We start from the raw sequence: 17,373 nt of genomic DNA on the forward strand, positions 1-17,373 counted from the left end.
ATGACGATACATGTTTGAAGTTCAGGTACCTGAACCACCTTGATCTGAGTCCTGTCACTTTCTTCACAAGCCATACCTCATCGTCAATAAGCCATCTGTGACCACATCATTGCTCTTGTGGATGAAGGTGTCAGAGGCTAACATTGTTGATTCCATCACAAGTATCCACCTTCCTATCCTTCTTGCGACCAGTGCTACCCAACCTCCAGATGAGCTGCTGACATGGCACAGTATGGAGTATCAAGGCACACTATGCAATGATGGATAAAATGACATAGTGATACTGGAGAAACAAGTATGTGCCTGGAAACAGGACATTGGTATGTAACAACTCCAGTCCAATAGAATGAACTTGTAACACATCATGGAAAAATTCTTATCTATACATGGTGCAACTGAAACATAATATTGCATTTCCCCAATAAGATGACATAGTTTGGTGTCAGTTTTGGGAGATTGGATGACAAAGTGAGTGTGTGGCTGTCAAGGGAATGCTCATGATGATAATCAACTCTATCAGTTAGTGCTTGCCGAGGAAAATCCATGATGACTTGCAGAATGTAATATATTCCCATGAAAAAGTATTTTCCACAGTGCATGATGTTCCAGTACGAGTATACTAGAGATGAAAAATGAGTTCTAAATACTCGCTTTAAACTCACAAGCGGGCCCTATGCCCTGTGATGTCATATCCGAATTCGTCGTCTCTGTAAGATCAGAGATACGACTTGTGAGCCTCCACCACTGCCCAGTTACACCCATAAACTCATCACTTGAGTATTGTCTTGGGTATAAATGGACACTACCAGTGCAGAACGGAGAGTAAGTACTTGAGTTTGCAAGTATAACTGAGGACTTGTGGCACCGTTACTACATTTGCAACTGTTGGGCAGTGAATATTATTCTGTTTATAGATGCATTTATACAGAAGTGTATATAACCAACATTATTATTATTTATTTCTTTTCTCAGACGTTATGTCTGGTCAAAAATGGAAAGTGACACGGACCTTGATCAAGCGTGACTTCCTTTTAACTGTACGGTATATGTTATATTGCATTTAGGAACTTTCGGGTAATTGAAAATGTATCAATAATTACGGATTTCTGTAGTTGCATATATAAGTTTGGATGTAGCTGTATTGCATTGATGTACTGGTGGATATTGTGTGGTATGACTCATGTAGTTGATAGTATAATTGGTATAATGTCAACTTTATCCTGATGCCACATGTCCTTGACTTCCTCAGCCAGTTGGATGTATTTTTCAATTTTTTCTCCTGTTTTCTTTTGTATATTTGTTGTATTGGTTACAGATATTTCGATTAGTTGTGTTAATTTCTTCTTTTTATTGGTGAGTATGATGTCAGGTTTGTTATGTGGTGTTGTTTTATCTGTTATAATGGTTCTGTTCCAGTATAATTTGTATTCATCATTCTCCAGTACATTTTGTGGTGCATACTTGTATGTGGGAACGTGTTGTTTTATAAGTTTATGTTGTAAGGCAAGCTGTTGATGTATTATTTTTGCTACATTGTCATGTCTTCTGGGGTATTCTGTATTTGCTAGTATTGTACATCCGCTTGTGATGTGATCTACTGTTTCTAATTGTTGTTTGCAAAGTCTGCACTTATCTGTTGTGGTATTGGGATCTTTAATAATATGCTTGCTGTAATATCTGGTGTTTATTGTTTGATCCTGTATTGCAATCATGAATCCTTCCGTCTCACTGTATATATTGCCTTTTCTTAGCCATGTGTTGGATGCGTCTTGATCGATGTGTGGCTGTGTTTGATGATACAGGTGCTTGCCATGTAGTGTTTTCTTTTTCCAATTTACTTTCTTCGTATCTGTTGATGTTATGTGATCTAAAGGGTTGTAGAAGTGGTTATGAAATTGCAGTGGTGTGGCCAATGTATTTATATGAGTGATTGCTTTGTGTATTCTGCTAGTTTCTGCTCGTTCTAGAAAGAATTTTCTTAAATTGTCTACCTGTCCATAATGTAGGTTTTTTATATCGATAAATCCCCTTCCTCCTTCCTTTCTGCTTAATGTGAATCTTTCTGTTGCTGAATGTATGTGATGTATTCTATATTTGTGGCATTGTGATCGTGTAAGTGTATTGAGTGCTTCTAGGTCTGTGTTACTCCATTTCACTACTCCAAATGAGTAGGTCAATATTGGTATAGCATAAGTATTTATAGCTTTTGTCTTGCTTCCTGCTGTCAATTCTGTTTTCAGTATTTTTGTTAGTCTTTGTCTATATTTTTCTTTTAGTTCTTCTTTAATATTTGTATTATCTATTCCTATTTTTTGTCTGTATCCTAGATACTTATAGGCATCTGTTTTTTCCATCGCTTCTATGCAGTCGCTGTGGTTACCCAATATGTAATCTTCTTGTTTAGTGTGTTTTCCCTTGACAATGCTATTTTTCTTACATTTGTCTGTTCCAAAATCCATATTTATATCATTGCTGAATACTTCTGTTATCTTTAGTAATTGGTTGAGTTGTTGATTTGTTGCTGCCAGTAGTTTTAGATCATCCATGTATAGCAAATGTGTGATTTTGTGTGGGTATGTTCCAGTAATATTGTATCCATCATTTGTATTATTTAGCATGTTGGATAGTGGGTTCAGAGGAAGGCAGAACGAGAAAGGACTTAATGAGTCTCCTTGGTATATTCCACACTTAATCTGTATTGGCTGTAATGTGATATTATTTGAATTTGTTTGGATATTAAGTGTGGTTTTCCAATTTTTCATTACTGTGTTTAGGAACTGTATCAATTTAGGATCTACTTAGTATATTTCCAATATTTGTAGTAACCATGAGTGGGGTACACTATCCAAAGCTTTTTGGTAATCAATGTATGCGTAGTGTAGCGACCTTTGTTTAGTTTTAGCTTGATATGTCACCTCTGCATCTATTATCAGTTGCTCTCTACATCCTCGTGCTCCTTTGCAACAGCCTTTTTGTTCTTCATTTATAATTCTGTTCTGTATTGTATGTGTCATTAATTTCTGTGTAATGACTGAAGTTAATATTTTGTATATTGTTGGTAGGCATGTTATTGGGCGATATTTAGCTGGGTTTGCTGTGTCTGCTTGATCTTTACGCTTCAGATAAGTTATTCCATGTGTAAGTGTATCAGGGAATGTGTATGGGTCTGCAATGTAACTGTTAAATAGTTTAGTTAGATGTGAAAGTGTTGAGGTGAACTTCTTTAGCCAGAAATTTGCTATTTTATCTTTTCCAGGGGCTTTCCAATTGTGAGTAGAATTAATTGCTTGGGTGACTTCATGTTGCAAAATTATCACTTCAGGCATTTGTGGTATCATCTTGTATGTGTCTGTTTCTGCTTGTATCCACCGTGCATGCCTGTTATGTTGTACCGGGTTTGACCATATGTTGCTCCAGAAGTGTTCCATGTCTGTTATGTTTGGTGGATTGTCTATTTTAATGTGTGTGTTATCTATTGTGTGGTAAAATTTCTTTTGGTTTGTGTTGAATGTTTGGTTTTGTTTCCTTCTATTTTCACTTTTTTTTTGTATCTTCTAAGTATCTGCTTCCTTTCATCTAATTGCTCTATCGCTTCTTGTTGTGAGATTTTACCTAACCTTTTTCGTTTTTTTTTTCTGACATTTCATTTCTTATAAATTGTGTTAGCTGTCCAATGTCTTTTCTCAGTTTTTCTATTCTGGTCTGTAGCCTGTGTTGCCATGCTGGTTTTGTGGGTTTCTTCTGTGTGTTGGTTGGTTCTGATCTCTGCCTAGTGCATATATTTAGTGTAGTGAGTGCTCCTATATAAACCAGTAGTTGTAACTCTTCCATAGTTGTGTTTTCATTTATTTTGTTGTGTATGATTGTGCTGATAGTTTTTATTGTTGTTTCGACTTGTGGGTTATTTGGCGGTCTATGCAAGAATGGTCTAATGTCTGTATTTGTGTCTTTGTATTCTATATATGTAAGCTGAAATTTTTCTTCTATATCTAACATGTGTGTCACTTCGTGTTTGTGCTTGTTCTGGTGGCTGTCTTAAGATTTCGTTTTCCTCTGATTGTTTAATTGATGCGTGTTGTCCTTTGTTTGTTTGCTCTGGGATGCTTGAGTCCATTACTGTATTTTCTTCTTCTTCTGATTGCACATTATTTTGTTCCAGTATTTGTTGTACTTGTTGTTTGATGTTTTCTAATTCTGACTGGGGTATCCTGTTATTTTTTATTACTACACGGATCTGATCAGCTAGTCGTTGCTCTGTTAAAAATTTTAATTCTGGGTATCTGGTAATAAATGTTGTGTATACTTGTGATCTGTATCCAGTTGTGTTGGTTCCTAGGTTTGTTGCTTGGTAATAACAGAACATGAGGTGTCGATTAACTTCATCTGACCATCTCATCCTCTGTCTTTGTTTTCCTTCTAGGGTGGTTGCAGGAAGCATATCCTGCAAAACACCTCTATTTGGATTTAAATCATTTTCCAGTTGGCTAGCAGTGTCGTTACCATTGTGGGCGGGTATAGGGTTCAAGCGTCGTCCCCGACCATGACGGCGCTTGTCCGAGGCTTCTTTAGTTCTGTCCTGAACCAACTAATCACACTAAAAGGGGGGTTAGCCCTATTAGTGGTTTGTTCTTTTCGTTGCCTTTTACGACTGGCAGAACCTATTCTTTTACCGGGCCTCCACCACTGCCCAGTTACACCCATAAACTCATCACTTGAGTATTGTCTTGGGTATAAATGGACACTACCAGTGCAGAACGGAGAGTAAGTACTTGAGTTTGCAAGTATAACTGAGGACTTGCGGCACCATCACTACATTAGCAACTGTTGGGCAGTGAATATTATTCTGTTTATAGATGCATTTATACAGAAGTGTATATAACCAACATTCTTCTTCTTCTTCTTCTTCTTATTATTATTATTAGTAGTAGTGGTGGTAGTAGTGGCTGTATTAGTATTATTAGGAGCAACTGAACACTATCAGATAATAAAAAGCTACTACGTTTTAATCTTTGGAGTTTCCTGTAGCTCTCATTTTTTTCTCCACGGATACTTTTTCTTTCTTCAGTCCAGGTTTGGTGCTGACTTCATTCTCTGACAATGCTACCCCTTTGCTAATTTTTGTCTTTATGAGTTTAAGTTGAAAATGTCTGATGGACTTACATCAGCCTTTTCTAAATCCTTTCTGATCTAATGGATCCAGGGTATGGTTTTGAATTGTTATATACATACATCTCTCTCCCTCCCCCTCTCTCCCGCCTTGTGTGTGTGTGTGTGTGTGTGTGTGTGTGTGTGTGTGTGTGTGTGTAGTTATACATCACTGTGGTTGGTAGGTACACTGCTACATATAGCAATAACCATAATCTGTCATCAAGGTTGAAAAAAAATGTGTAACTCCATAACTGCAGCCTGAGTCTATTTAATTTATTTTTATATATGTACAGAACTTTTTCAAAAAATGCTGTAAATTTATTTTAGTATTTCTACATCTACATCGATACTTCACAAGCCACTGTATGGTGCATGGTAGAGGGTACCCTGTACCACTACTAATCAATTCCTTTCCTGTTCCACTCGTAAATAGAACGAGGGAAATATGTCTTTCTACATGCCTCCATATGAGCCTTAATTTCCCGTATCTGACCTTATGCACAATGTATGTTGGTAGCAGCAGAACTGTTCAGCAGTCAGATTTAAATGCTGGTTCTCTAAATTTTCTCAACAGTGTTTCTCGAGAACAACGTCGCCTTCTCTCAGGGGATTCCCATTTGAGTTCCTGAAGCATCTCCATAACATTTATGTGTTGTTTAAACCTATGTTGTTGTTGTTGTGGTCTTCAGTCCTGAGACTGGTTTGATGCAGCTCTCCATGCTACTCTATCCTGTGCAAGCCTCTTCATCTCCCAGTACCTACCGCAACCTACATCCTTCTGAATCTGCTTAGTGTATTGATCTCTTGGTCTCCCTCTACGATTTTTACCCTCCACGCTGCCCTCCAATGCTAAATTTGTGATCCCTTGATGCCTCAAAACATGTCCTACCAACCGATCCCTTCTTCTAGTCAAGTTGTGCCACAAACTTCTCTTCTCCCCAATCCTATTCAATACCTCCTCATTAGTTACGTGATCTACCCACCTTATCTTCAGCATTCTTCTGTAGCACCACATTTCGAAAGCTTCTATTCTCTTCTTGTCCAAACTGGTTATCGTCCATGTTTCACTTCCATACATGGCTACACTCCATACAAATACTTTCAGAAACGACTTCCTGACACTTAAATCTATACTCGATGTTAACAAATTTCTCTTCTTCAGAAACGCTTTCCTTGCCATTGCCAGTCTACATTTTATATCCTCTCTACTTCGACCATCATCTGTTATTTTACTCCCTAAATAGCAAAACTCCTTTACTACTTTAAGTGTCTCATTTCCTAATCTAATCCCCTCAGCATCATCCGATTTAATTTGTTACCTAATGGTAACAAATTTAGCAGCCTGCCTCTAAATTGCTTCGATGTTTTCCTTCAATCCGATCTGGTACGGATCTCAAACACTCAAGCAGTAGGCCCTACACAAGAATAGGTCACACCAGCATCCTATATGTGATCTCCTTTACAGGTGAACCACTCTTTCCTACAATTCTCCCAATAAACCAAAGCTGATCATTCGCCTACCCTTCCACAGTTCTCATATAGGCCTGCTCATTCCATCTCATTCAATCTCTGTTCAGAGTACATCTACAAATACACTGACATACACACAGTTTTCAGTCTGTGATGACAATACAAAGAAAATAGGACATGAGGACTAAGTTTATTCTTTACATGGTGATTAACTATTAAAATACATTTACAGTAGTCTTCAAAAAAATTTCAGAAGTGAATGATAAGCTACACAACTCACTAGCAGCCCATAGATGCAAGTTGCCATGGCTAAAAGAATACAAAACAGTGCACTTTTAGACCACAGAGACATAACAATGACACCACTCTGCACCCTATTTCCTTTGATGGAACACATACATTTTTCATGGTAGATGTAAAATAAACAAGAATACAACCAATTTTGTTTGCACCGGATGAACTTTGTATGTTTTCATATGAAGGGTGACCTACAACACCAAACATTTCCCAGACATCACTCTTCCTGTAATTGTGCACATTTGCTCTTGTATACACTTCATCACTTAATTTTCGTCTTAGATCCTCCACATCCTCACAAAACACAGCTTCGTTAGAGGCCATCTGATCCTGACAATCTGTCATTTCACCTTATCAGTGCAACATCACAAGAGCAAGATCGTACATTCAACTTTTGTACTAAGTCATGACTTAGCTTTATTAAGAGGGAACTAGTCGATGAGTAGGAAGTGATATCATGGAACACAGAACATTAATGCAGTATTGAGGTAACAGTGGAACCTCGATTTCTAAGGTATGCATTCCTCAACATTAGACTCGTACTTAGAGGAGGAAATTAACATTTAATGTCCCGTTGACAAGAAAGTGATTAGAAATGGAGCACAAGCTCAGATGAAGAAAGGACGGAGAAGGAAAGTGGCCAAGTCCTTTTCAGAGGAACCATCCCGGCATTTGCCTTAAGTGATTTAGGGAAATAACGGAAAACCTAAATTAGAATAGCTAAACACGTCCCCCTGAATGCAAGTACAGTCTGCTAATGACTGTGCTCCCTTGCTTGGTAGACTCGTACTTGCTCTGTGTTTGATCACTAGTATACAGACTGCATGGTGTCTGGTTTGACCCCAAATATATTCACAACCAATACTGCAGTGGCTACATGGAGGTGGCAGTCTGAAAATGGATGTGTTTCCACAGACTTGGGACACGAACAGTATAGATGGCTGACTTCATGTTGCCCACTATAATCATATTATGGATAATGTTATCCCATCAGTATGACAACTATATACTTATGGATTAATCAGTTTCCAGAAGGATCAGTTACCAATACACATGTCAGTTATGGTGCAAGAGTAACTTGGAAGAACACAATGACATTTTTGTTTTCGAATGGCTTCCTTTTGCACCAGAGTCCAGTTCCAGCAAAACTGTATAGGCAGAGAGAAAAGGGACCATGCGACAAAACTGGTCGGGCCATGTTCCAAGTAACGTCATGACCTTCAAATGTTGTCCTAGCTGCCTGTGGGAAAATGATACAAAAAGACACACATCATAGACCCCTTTCCTCACACACTACATGGTCACTAAAGTGGACAGCCTTCGGATGGAATAGTAAGTGGTAAAGAATACACATGCTGTTTCCTTTTGAGGGGCAAAAAATCATATTCAGAACCACGAACTGTTTGTTCCATCAATTTTATTTCTCTTATTGATTAAAAATAATAATAATGATGCTGAAAGTGGGATTTGATCCAAATCGTGCCACTATACAGTTGCTTAACAGTCTGCTGACTATGCCACTGAACTATGAATTCACTATTTAATTGCTGTGATGTTCAGGTATTTGACTCCATGACATCAAGTGCTTTTTCCATGTCTGAAATCCTAGAAATGATGCAGAGATTTTTGTGTGTATTTTTGTGTTGGGATTTGTTGGCATTGCCAGTTCACAATCAAACTGCCATGTTCCATTCTAACTTAGACCACTGGTTTTGCTACAGGTCAGTCTGTCAGCACAACTAGTTTTTTTCCAATTATCACACAAATATGAAAATCAGTAACCAACTTAAAAAATTCATAATAACTGAGATGAATAAATGTTATTGTGGCATTATACAGGTAAAAAACAAATGTAATCAATTTGTGTCATCTGCCAAAAGAAATCATTTATATTCAGCCATTCTCACTGGCTACTGTATACTATCTCCCAATTGGCTGGCCTCATAAGTGCACTTTAGCTAATTATCATGGATTCCCCATTCAGAATTTGCAATGCTTGTAGAAAAGTGTGTGTTTCAGATGTGCAAAGTTTTGTAAAAATATTGTCAAAGCAAGTATAAATTAAACAAGTTGCTCAAAATCAGCACCAGAAATGAATGGAACAGTGTATCCAATGCAAAGTTGGTAGTAATATTTGTGAACATGTTTCACAAAGTTGAATCTGAAAAATTAATAAATAAAACACACCAAGAGGTATCACATTAAAATGTATTTTATTACTAGATGTTTCTAGAAATTACTCCAAAGAAATAACAAACCACAGGTGCCCATCTTGGTATTCTGACACCTCTGTTCCGCATTGGCTGAATGAAGCTAAAACCCCAGGGAAACACTTTTGTGTTTTCTAGCATCATATGTAATTTTAAATAAAAAAACCTTGTTTACTGTTGATGTTTGATTTTGGTAATACATACAGATTAATTCTTATTTTTCATAGTAAATTGTAGGGAGTGTTCTTACAACCTTCTTTTTTGCCAGAATGTATCCAATACCAAGAACAAATTTTGTAATAGAAAGAAAATATTTGTAATTATGAACAATATTTTATAAGAAATATTAACAAATACCGTGTACTTCTAATTATTTATGCACACAAAAAATGCAGTACTCTAGCAAATAGCAATAACAACCCGCCATGTAGAAATGAGTGCCATTTTCACTGTTTAAATGACTGCCGCTGACGACAGAGTACAGTTTCCATTGTTACTGGCTGGCCAGTTCCACAAAAATCGAAAACAAGCTTGTTTTTCTGATGTTAATCAGCCTGTAAGTGCCAACAAAACAACTTAAAAGAAATTCGTAGGGGATATGACTGAGAAACCAAAGAGACGTGTGGACATTAAAACAAAAATCAGATTTAACTGAGATTTGAAAAGGGGGAGACTACTACAAAACTAAGTGCTGATTGTGGTACTGGAATGCAACAGAAAATACAGGATTTTGTCTGTAACTGTGATTCTATTTTTGGACCATCTGCATGAAAATGCTTGATGATATCTACATTTGATGAATTAGAGGCTGCTCTTTTGCAATGGTTTATCCAAAAATGAGAAGAAGGTATCACTGTTTCAGTGTGCAATGTGTGTTGGAAAAGCTAATTTTATTCATGGAGCTCTATGGCTAGAGAGAGAATTTAACACATCATATGGATGGCTAACCAGAATCAAACAATGTCACGGGTAAACAAACTTACTGTGCAAGGAGAGCAACTTAGTGAAATGTTGCAGCAGCTGATCCCTTCCGGGAAGGGTTCCACAAATTTGTGGAAGAAGAGAATTTCACACCAGACCAAATTTATAATGTAGATGAAAGTTATCTGTAATGGAAATGTCTTACCATCTGGAATCCTTGTTTTTGAGAGTAAAGTTCATGCTTCCGGGTATAAGCTGTCCAAAGACTGCGTTACAATCTTGTGCATCACTAACGCTTCTGGGAACCACAAAGAGAAACTACCAATGATTGGAAAATCAAGAAAATCCTGAGCATTCCAGAATACCAGAGCTAAGGATCTCCCTGTGCATTATTACAATCAAAAAGGACTGTGCATTATTACAATCAAAAAGGAGCACCGATGCATTGTGAATTTTTCAAAAACTGGTTCCACACACATTTTGTACCACAAGTTTGGCAATTTCTAGAAGAGAAAGGATTGTCATAAAAGGCTGTTCTCTTGTATGATAATGCCCCTTCACATCCCAACATGAGGCTTGTTGTATCTGATGATGGTCACATCAGAATTCTGTTTTTACCTAAACGTCACTGCCATTATACAGCCAATGGACCAAAGCATAACTGCATCAGTAAAACAGTTCTACCAAGTTGGTCTACTGAGAATGCTACATGATGAGGATGATTTGGTGGCATTCTGGAAGAAGAAGATAATTGTAGATGGCTGGCAGGAAGTCAAATCACATACACTAATTTGAACATGTAGGAAAATTCTTCCAGATATGGAAGCAAGTGATTTTTTTAACATTTCTGTGGTGAAGAAATAAAAACTGAACAAATAATGAAGCTGGAAATCGGGTCAAATGGTTTTGAAGATGTCCATGAAGAAACCCTGAACGAGTTGCTGAAGATTGACACATGTGAACCTAGCTTCTATTATATGAGTGTCACTGAAATTGTGACCGCTCCTTCACAACAAAACAAAGAAAAGAATAGTGAATGTGGAAATGGGGATAAAGGCGTGGCATTGTCGTCATTGTACTGCATTGCAGTGTATTGATAAACTTATAGATTATATGGACCAGAGGGGGTTTCAGTAGTACAATGGCATTATTCTGCAAGAAAAATTTGAAATGCACGGGGAAAAATGCCAACTCGTCTCCGAAGCAGACCAACATCACAACTGTTGTAAGAAGTAAACAGTCCTGCAGTACCTACAACCAGAAGTTGGATAAACTTTTGAACAAAGAATACACATTTGAAAATATCTGAATTATTCATGCATCATCTCTCCCAAATTATTCTGAATAATTAGCACTATACTATATGACATTGCTGAGGATGAGGTGTCAAAGAAAGTGGTCTAGGGGTAGCGTCTTTGATTCATAATCAAAACGTCTTTGGTCCCGGGTTCGATCCCCGCCACTGCCTAAATTTTGATAAATAATCAGCATTGGCGGCCGAAGACTTCCGGCATAAGAAGTCAGCCTCATTCTGCCAATGGCCTTTTCAAAGAGGGCGGAGGAGCGGATAGAGGTTCAGGGCACTCTCTTGTCCTAGGGGTGGGAAATTGCCCCTAAAGGCGGAAGAATCAGCAATGATCAACGACATGAGGACGCAGAAGGCAATGGAAACCACTGCATTAAAGACACGTAATGTGTATCCACAGGACATGTGGCCTGTAATTGAAAAAGTGTCATGATGATCTCTCCATTGGAAAAATATTCCGGAATAGACCCCCATTCGGATCTCCGGGAGGGGACTGCCAAGGGGGAGGTTACCATGAGAAAAAGATTGAATAATCTACGAAAGGATAATGTTCTACGAGTCGGGGCGTGGAATGTCAGAAGCTTGAATGTGGTAGGGAAACTAGAAAATCTGAAAAGGGAAATGCAAAGGCTCAATCTAGATATAGTAGGGGTCAGTGAAGTGGAAGGAAGACAAGGATTTCTGGTCAGATGAGTATCGGGTAATATCAACAGCTGCAGAAAATGGTATAACAGGTGTAGGATTCGTTATGAATAGGAAGGTAGGGCAGAGGGTGTGTTACTGTGAACAGTTCAGTTACCGGGTTGTTCTAATCAAAATCGACAGCAGACCAACATCGAAAACGATAGTTCAGGTATACATGCCGACGTTGCAAGCTGAAGATGAACAGATAGAGAAAGTGTATGAGGATATTGAAAAGGTAATGCAGTATGTAAAGGGGGATGAAAATCTAATAGTCATGGGCGACTGGAATGCAGTTGTACGGGAAGAAGTAGAAGAAAAGGTTACAGGAGAATATGAGCTTGGGACAAGGAATGAAAGAGGAGAACGACTAATTGAGTTCTGTAACAAGTTTCAGCTAGTAATAGCGAATACCCTGTTCAAGAATCACAAGAGCAGGAGGTATACTTGGAAAAGGCCGGGAGATACGGGAAGATTTCAATTAGATTACATCATGGTTAGACAGAGATTACGAAATCAGATACTGGATTGTAAGGCGTACCCAGGAGCAGATATAGACTAAGATCACAATATAGTAGTGATGAAGAGTAGGCTGAAGGTCAAGACATTAGTCAGGAGGAATCAATACGCAAAGAAGTGGGATACGGAAGTACTAAGGAATGACGAGATATGTTTGAAGTTATCTAACGCTATAGATACATCAATAAGGAATAGTGCAGTAGGCAGTACAGTTGAAGAGGAATGGACATCTCTAAAAAGGGCCATCACAGAAGTTGGGAAGGAAAACATAGGTACAAAGAAGGTAGCTGTGAAGAAACCATGGGTAACAGAAGAAATACTTCAGTTGATCGATGAAAGGAGGAAGTACAAACATGTTCAGGGAAAATCAGGAATACAGAAATACAAGTCGCTGAGGAATGAAATAAATAGGAAGTGCAGGGAAGCTAAGACAAAATGGCTGCAGGAAAAATGTGAAGACATCGAAAAAGATGTGATTGTCGGAAGGACTGACTCAGCATACAGGAAAGTCAAAATAACCTTTGGTGACATTAAAAGCAACGGTGGTAACATTAAGAGTGCAACAGGAATTCCACAGTTAAATGCAGAGGAGAGAGCAGATAGGTGGAAAGAATACATTGAAAGTCTCTATGAGGATGAAGATTTGTCTGATGTGATAGAAGAAGAAACAGGAGTTGATTTAGAAGAGATAGGGGATCCAGTATTAGAATCGGAATTTAAAAGAGCTTTGGAGGACTTATGGTCAAAAAAGGCAGAAGGGATAGATAACATTCCATCAAAATTTCTAAAATCATTGGGGGAAGTAGCAACAAAACGACTATTCACGTTGGTGTGTAGAATATATGAGTCTGGTGATATACCATCTGACTTTCGGAAAAGCATCATCCACACAATTCCGAAGACGGCAAGAGCTGAGAAGTGCGAGAATTATCACACAATCAGCTTAACAACTCATGCATCGAAGCTGCTTACAAGAATAATATACAGAAGAATGGAAAAGAAAATTGAGAATGCGCTAGGTGACGATCATTTTGGCTTTAGGAAAAGTAAAGGGATGAGAGAGGCAATTCTGACGTTACGGCTAATAATGGAAGCAAGGCTAAAGAAAAATCAAGACACTTTCATAGGATTTGTCGAGCTGGAAAAAGCATTCGACAATATAAAATGGTGCAAGCTGTTCAAGATTCTGAAAAAAGTAGGGGTAAGCTATAGGGAGAGACGGGTCATATACAATATGTACAACAATCAAGAGGGAATAATAAGAGTGGACGATCAAGAACGAAGTGCTCGTATTAAGAAAGGTGTAAGACAAGGCTGTAGCCTTTCACCCCTACTATTCAATCTGTACATCGAGGAAGCAATGATGGAAATAAAAGAAAGGTTCAAGTGGAATTAAAATACAAGGTGAAAGGATATCAATGATACGATTCGGTGATGATATTGCTATCCTGAGTGAAAGTGAAGAAGAATTAAATGATCTGCTGAACGGAATGAACAGTCTAATGAGTACACAGTATGGTTTGAGAGTAAATCGGAGAAAGACGAAGGTAATGAGAAGTAGTAGAAATGAGAACAGCGAGAAACTTAACATCAGGATTGATGGTCACAAAGTCAATGAAGTTAAGGAATTTTGCTCCCTAGGCAGTAAAATAACCAATGACGGACGGAGCAAGGAGGACATCAAAAGCAGACTCGCTATGGCAAAAAAGGCATTTCTGGCCAAGAGAAGTCTACTAATATCAAATACCGGCCTTAATTTGAGGAAGAAATTTCTGAGGATGTACGTCTGGAGTACAGCACTGTATGGTAGTGAAACATGGACTGTGGAAAAACCGGAACAGAAGAGAATCGAAGCATTTGAGATGTGGTGCTATAGACGAATGTTGAAAATTAGGTGGACTGATAAGGTAAGGAATGAGGAGGTTCTACACAGAATCGGAGAGGAAAGGAATATGTGGAAGACACTGATAAGGAGAAGGGACAGGATGATAGGACATCTGCTAACACATGAGGGAATGACTTCAATGGTACTAGAGGGAGCTGTAGAGGGCAAAAACTGTAGAGGAAGACAGAGATTGGAATACGTCAAGCAAATAATTGAGGATGTAGGTTGCAAGTGCTACTCTGAGATGAAGAGGTTAGCACAGGAAAGGAATTTGTGGGGGGCTGCATCAAACCAGTCAGTAGACTGATGAAGGGGGGGGGGGGGGGGAAATCTATATGCTTAAACACCAGAAATTTATAATTAAAATGCATGAGAGTGTTACCCATACAACAAAACTATATGCTACTCTGCATACCACTATTTGCTGGAAAGCTCATTTCAGTAGCTTGAACAGTTTACAAAATAAAAGGAATGTTATGTCTTATGCAACTCATTCTGTACATGAACGATGGTATATTTGTAGCAGAATAGCAGATCTGTATTGTCTGAAAAGAAATGATGGAGAAAAAAATACAATGAGTAAGAGGATTTTGGTGCTGCTGTTACAACCATTTAATTAATCACTGCTTGGGATTACATGCCACTCTCCATGGGAATATGGGCTATCAAGCTGAGACTAGAGGTCACTCTCTAGCAACAGACTTTACAAAGGTCTCAATATTTTACAATCAACTGCTTCAAAGGACAAACACAACTAATAAAGTATCTATCGTATTGATGCTGCAGGTTTCTCTGTGTAGAAATAAACACAACTGGACACAAAAATAGACCCTGACCATGTTGAATGATCTATCATGGTATCTGCTTGAAGATGCAGCCACACAGTTTTAGTTATCACCCCCCCCCCCCCAATAAAAAAAAGAAAAAAATTATATAAAATATATACAATTAATATTATGTTTGTGTACAGGTGCAAGTCTGCAGTAATGTTACACATTAATGTCCCAGTGTAACTGAACCATAGAATGCCACTGCTGCTACTAGAGGAACCAAATAAAATTGGAACGCCCCACTGAGTACTAAGTGGTAGTTTGTTTTAGGCACCAGCAGAAATGTTGCAGCTGTGCCAGGTCAACCTAAATGATTTGGTCCTCAATAGTTTATATTTCAATGGTTTTACATTTTATTAAAAAATGTAATTGTTGACTTGGAGTTAATGATAAAAAGATGCCTCTGTAACTGATCTGCAAGTCCTTGAAGCAAATGACACAATTCACACCACAACATAATACTCACAAAACTCTTAGATTTTGGAACCATGAATTACTTCTTCAGGTGACAAAACACAATATATCTGAGAATGTTGCAGATGAATGGCTGACCATTTGGGAAGAACTGAAGTTTAAGATCACATCAGCGATAAGATTATTACTGATAGAAGCTGAGCTCAGATAGGGCAAGGATGATGTAGGAAATCAATCTTTTCTATTTTTTATTTATTTTACATTGGTCCTCTGAATGTTTTGATGTGGTCTGCCATAGATTCCTATCCCGTGCTAACCCATGTATCTCCGAGCAGTAGTCTGACCCAACGTCCTCAATTACTTGTTGAAGAAAACCCTACAAAATTTAAATGTGGGTGACAGAACGAGGATTTGAAGCACACTTCTCCTTGATGTGAAATTAGTGCTACAACAGAAACTCAGAACCCGTATTAACATGAACCTACCTCAGATGGAGCTTAAAATTAATTACTATTACAAAAAATATGATGTACGGTACACAGTGAAAAAGAAGTAAGTCACACAGGTATTTTATCATGAAATAAGAAGTAAGATGCCACAAATAATGTTGTGCTTGCAGCCAAAAACAGAGAAAACCTACAGTAACAAACTGAAAATTGTTATGATTGACTCCGACCATATGGCCAATATACAAACACCCTCGAAACCAAATACTTGGAGACTACGCAAACACCTGATTCCATTAAATTAAGCAACAGCACACTAGAAACAGTAAACAAAATTCTGTAACCTGAGATCTGCATACAAAACAACAAGAACATAAATGGTGCACCAGCCAGAGTCAATATAGTAGTAATGCAAAGGTCCAAAGTCACAAGAGTTCTATGTGATGAGAAAATTCTACTCCACCTTAAAGCCTAATTATATTGAATATTGGTAAAACCTGTCATTGTATATGACAGTGTCTGCTAAACCAAAAATTGTTGCACAATCCCTCCAGGTGGTGAAAATGTGGATGCTGTCAGATAACAGGAGCAACTTTGACTAACTGTATAATAAGCAGCCCCATCAGACAGCAGGTCAGTGTTATGTTAGTTATTGAGAAAATGTGCAAGGTGGTACAGGCATGTACAGACAGCAACTCTGTGCACAGTGATTAAGTCTGCATATCAGCATAATGTGGATGAACAAAAATGGTGGAGACACCCCAACACCGAGAAGATGCATTTAATCAAACCAGAACAAACAGTTGTAACAAGACAGCTCAACTGTCCATGAAACACCTGGTAAATATACAATGAAGTAAAAATGTGTCACGTCATTTTCTCTCAGTCTGATATATTTTGTTACTCTTATCTAGCCCAGATAAGAGAGAATGGAGTAAAAGCATTTTGCACCTTATGGTAACAACTCAACTCAAAACATTGTGAGCTTAAATTTGGTCCTAAGAATGTACCACTTCCTCTAGCATACATGTGATAAACAATTACATAACTGAAATCAAAGGAATTGTGAAACAGAACAAAATACTGTTTTTTGAAAGGAATAACCAGACAGTACTAGCCTCTACTATGTCATGCCACAGTCCACAAGTGGTTTGCAAAGTATAAACACAGATGGAACACACTGAAATCTTTCACTGTTGATAAATCACACAGCTGAAATGTGGGAATACTGAACATGAACAAATCA

The 17,373-nt window shown here is 38.0% G+C and overlaps 1 protein-coding gene across 1 annotated transcript in view; it reads right to left on the minus strand.

The window, feature by feature from the left end:
- The window catches only part of LOC126163008 (GPN-loop GTPase 1), a 58,990-nt gene that overhangs the window by 17,031 nt on the left and 24,586 nt on the right, over window positions 1-17,373 (minus strand). The gene's annotated exons all lie outside the window — the stretch shown is intronic.

This window comes from Schistocerca cancellata, chromosome 1, assembly GCF_023864275.1.
Source record: "Schistocerca cancellata isolate TAMUIC-IGC-003103 chromosome 1, iqSchCanc2.1, whole genome shotgun sequence".
NCBI lineage: Eukaryota > Metazoa > Arthropoda > Insecta > Orthoptera > Acrididae > Schistocerca > Schistocerca cancellata.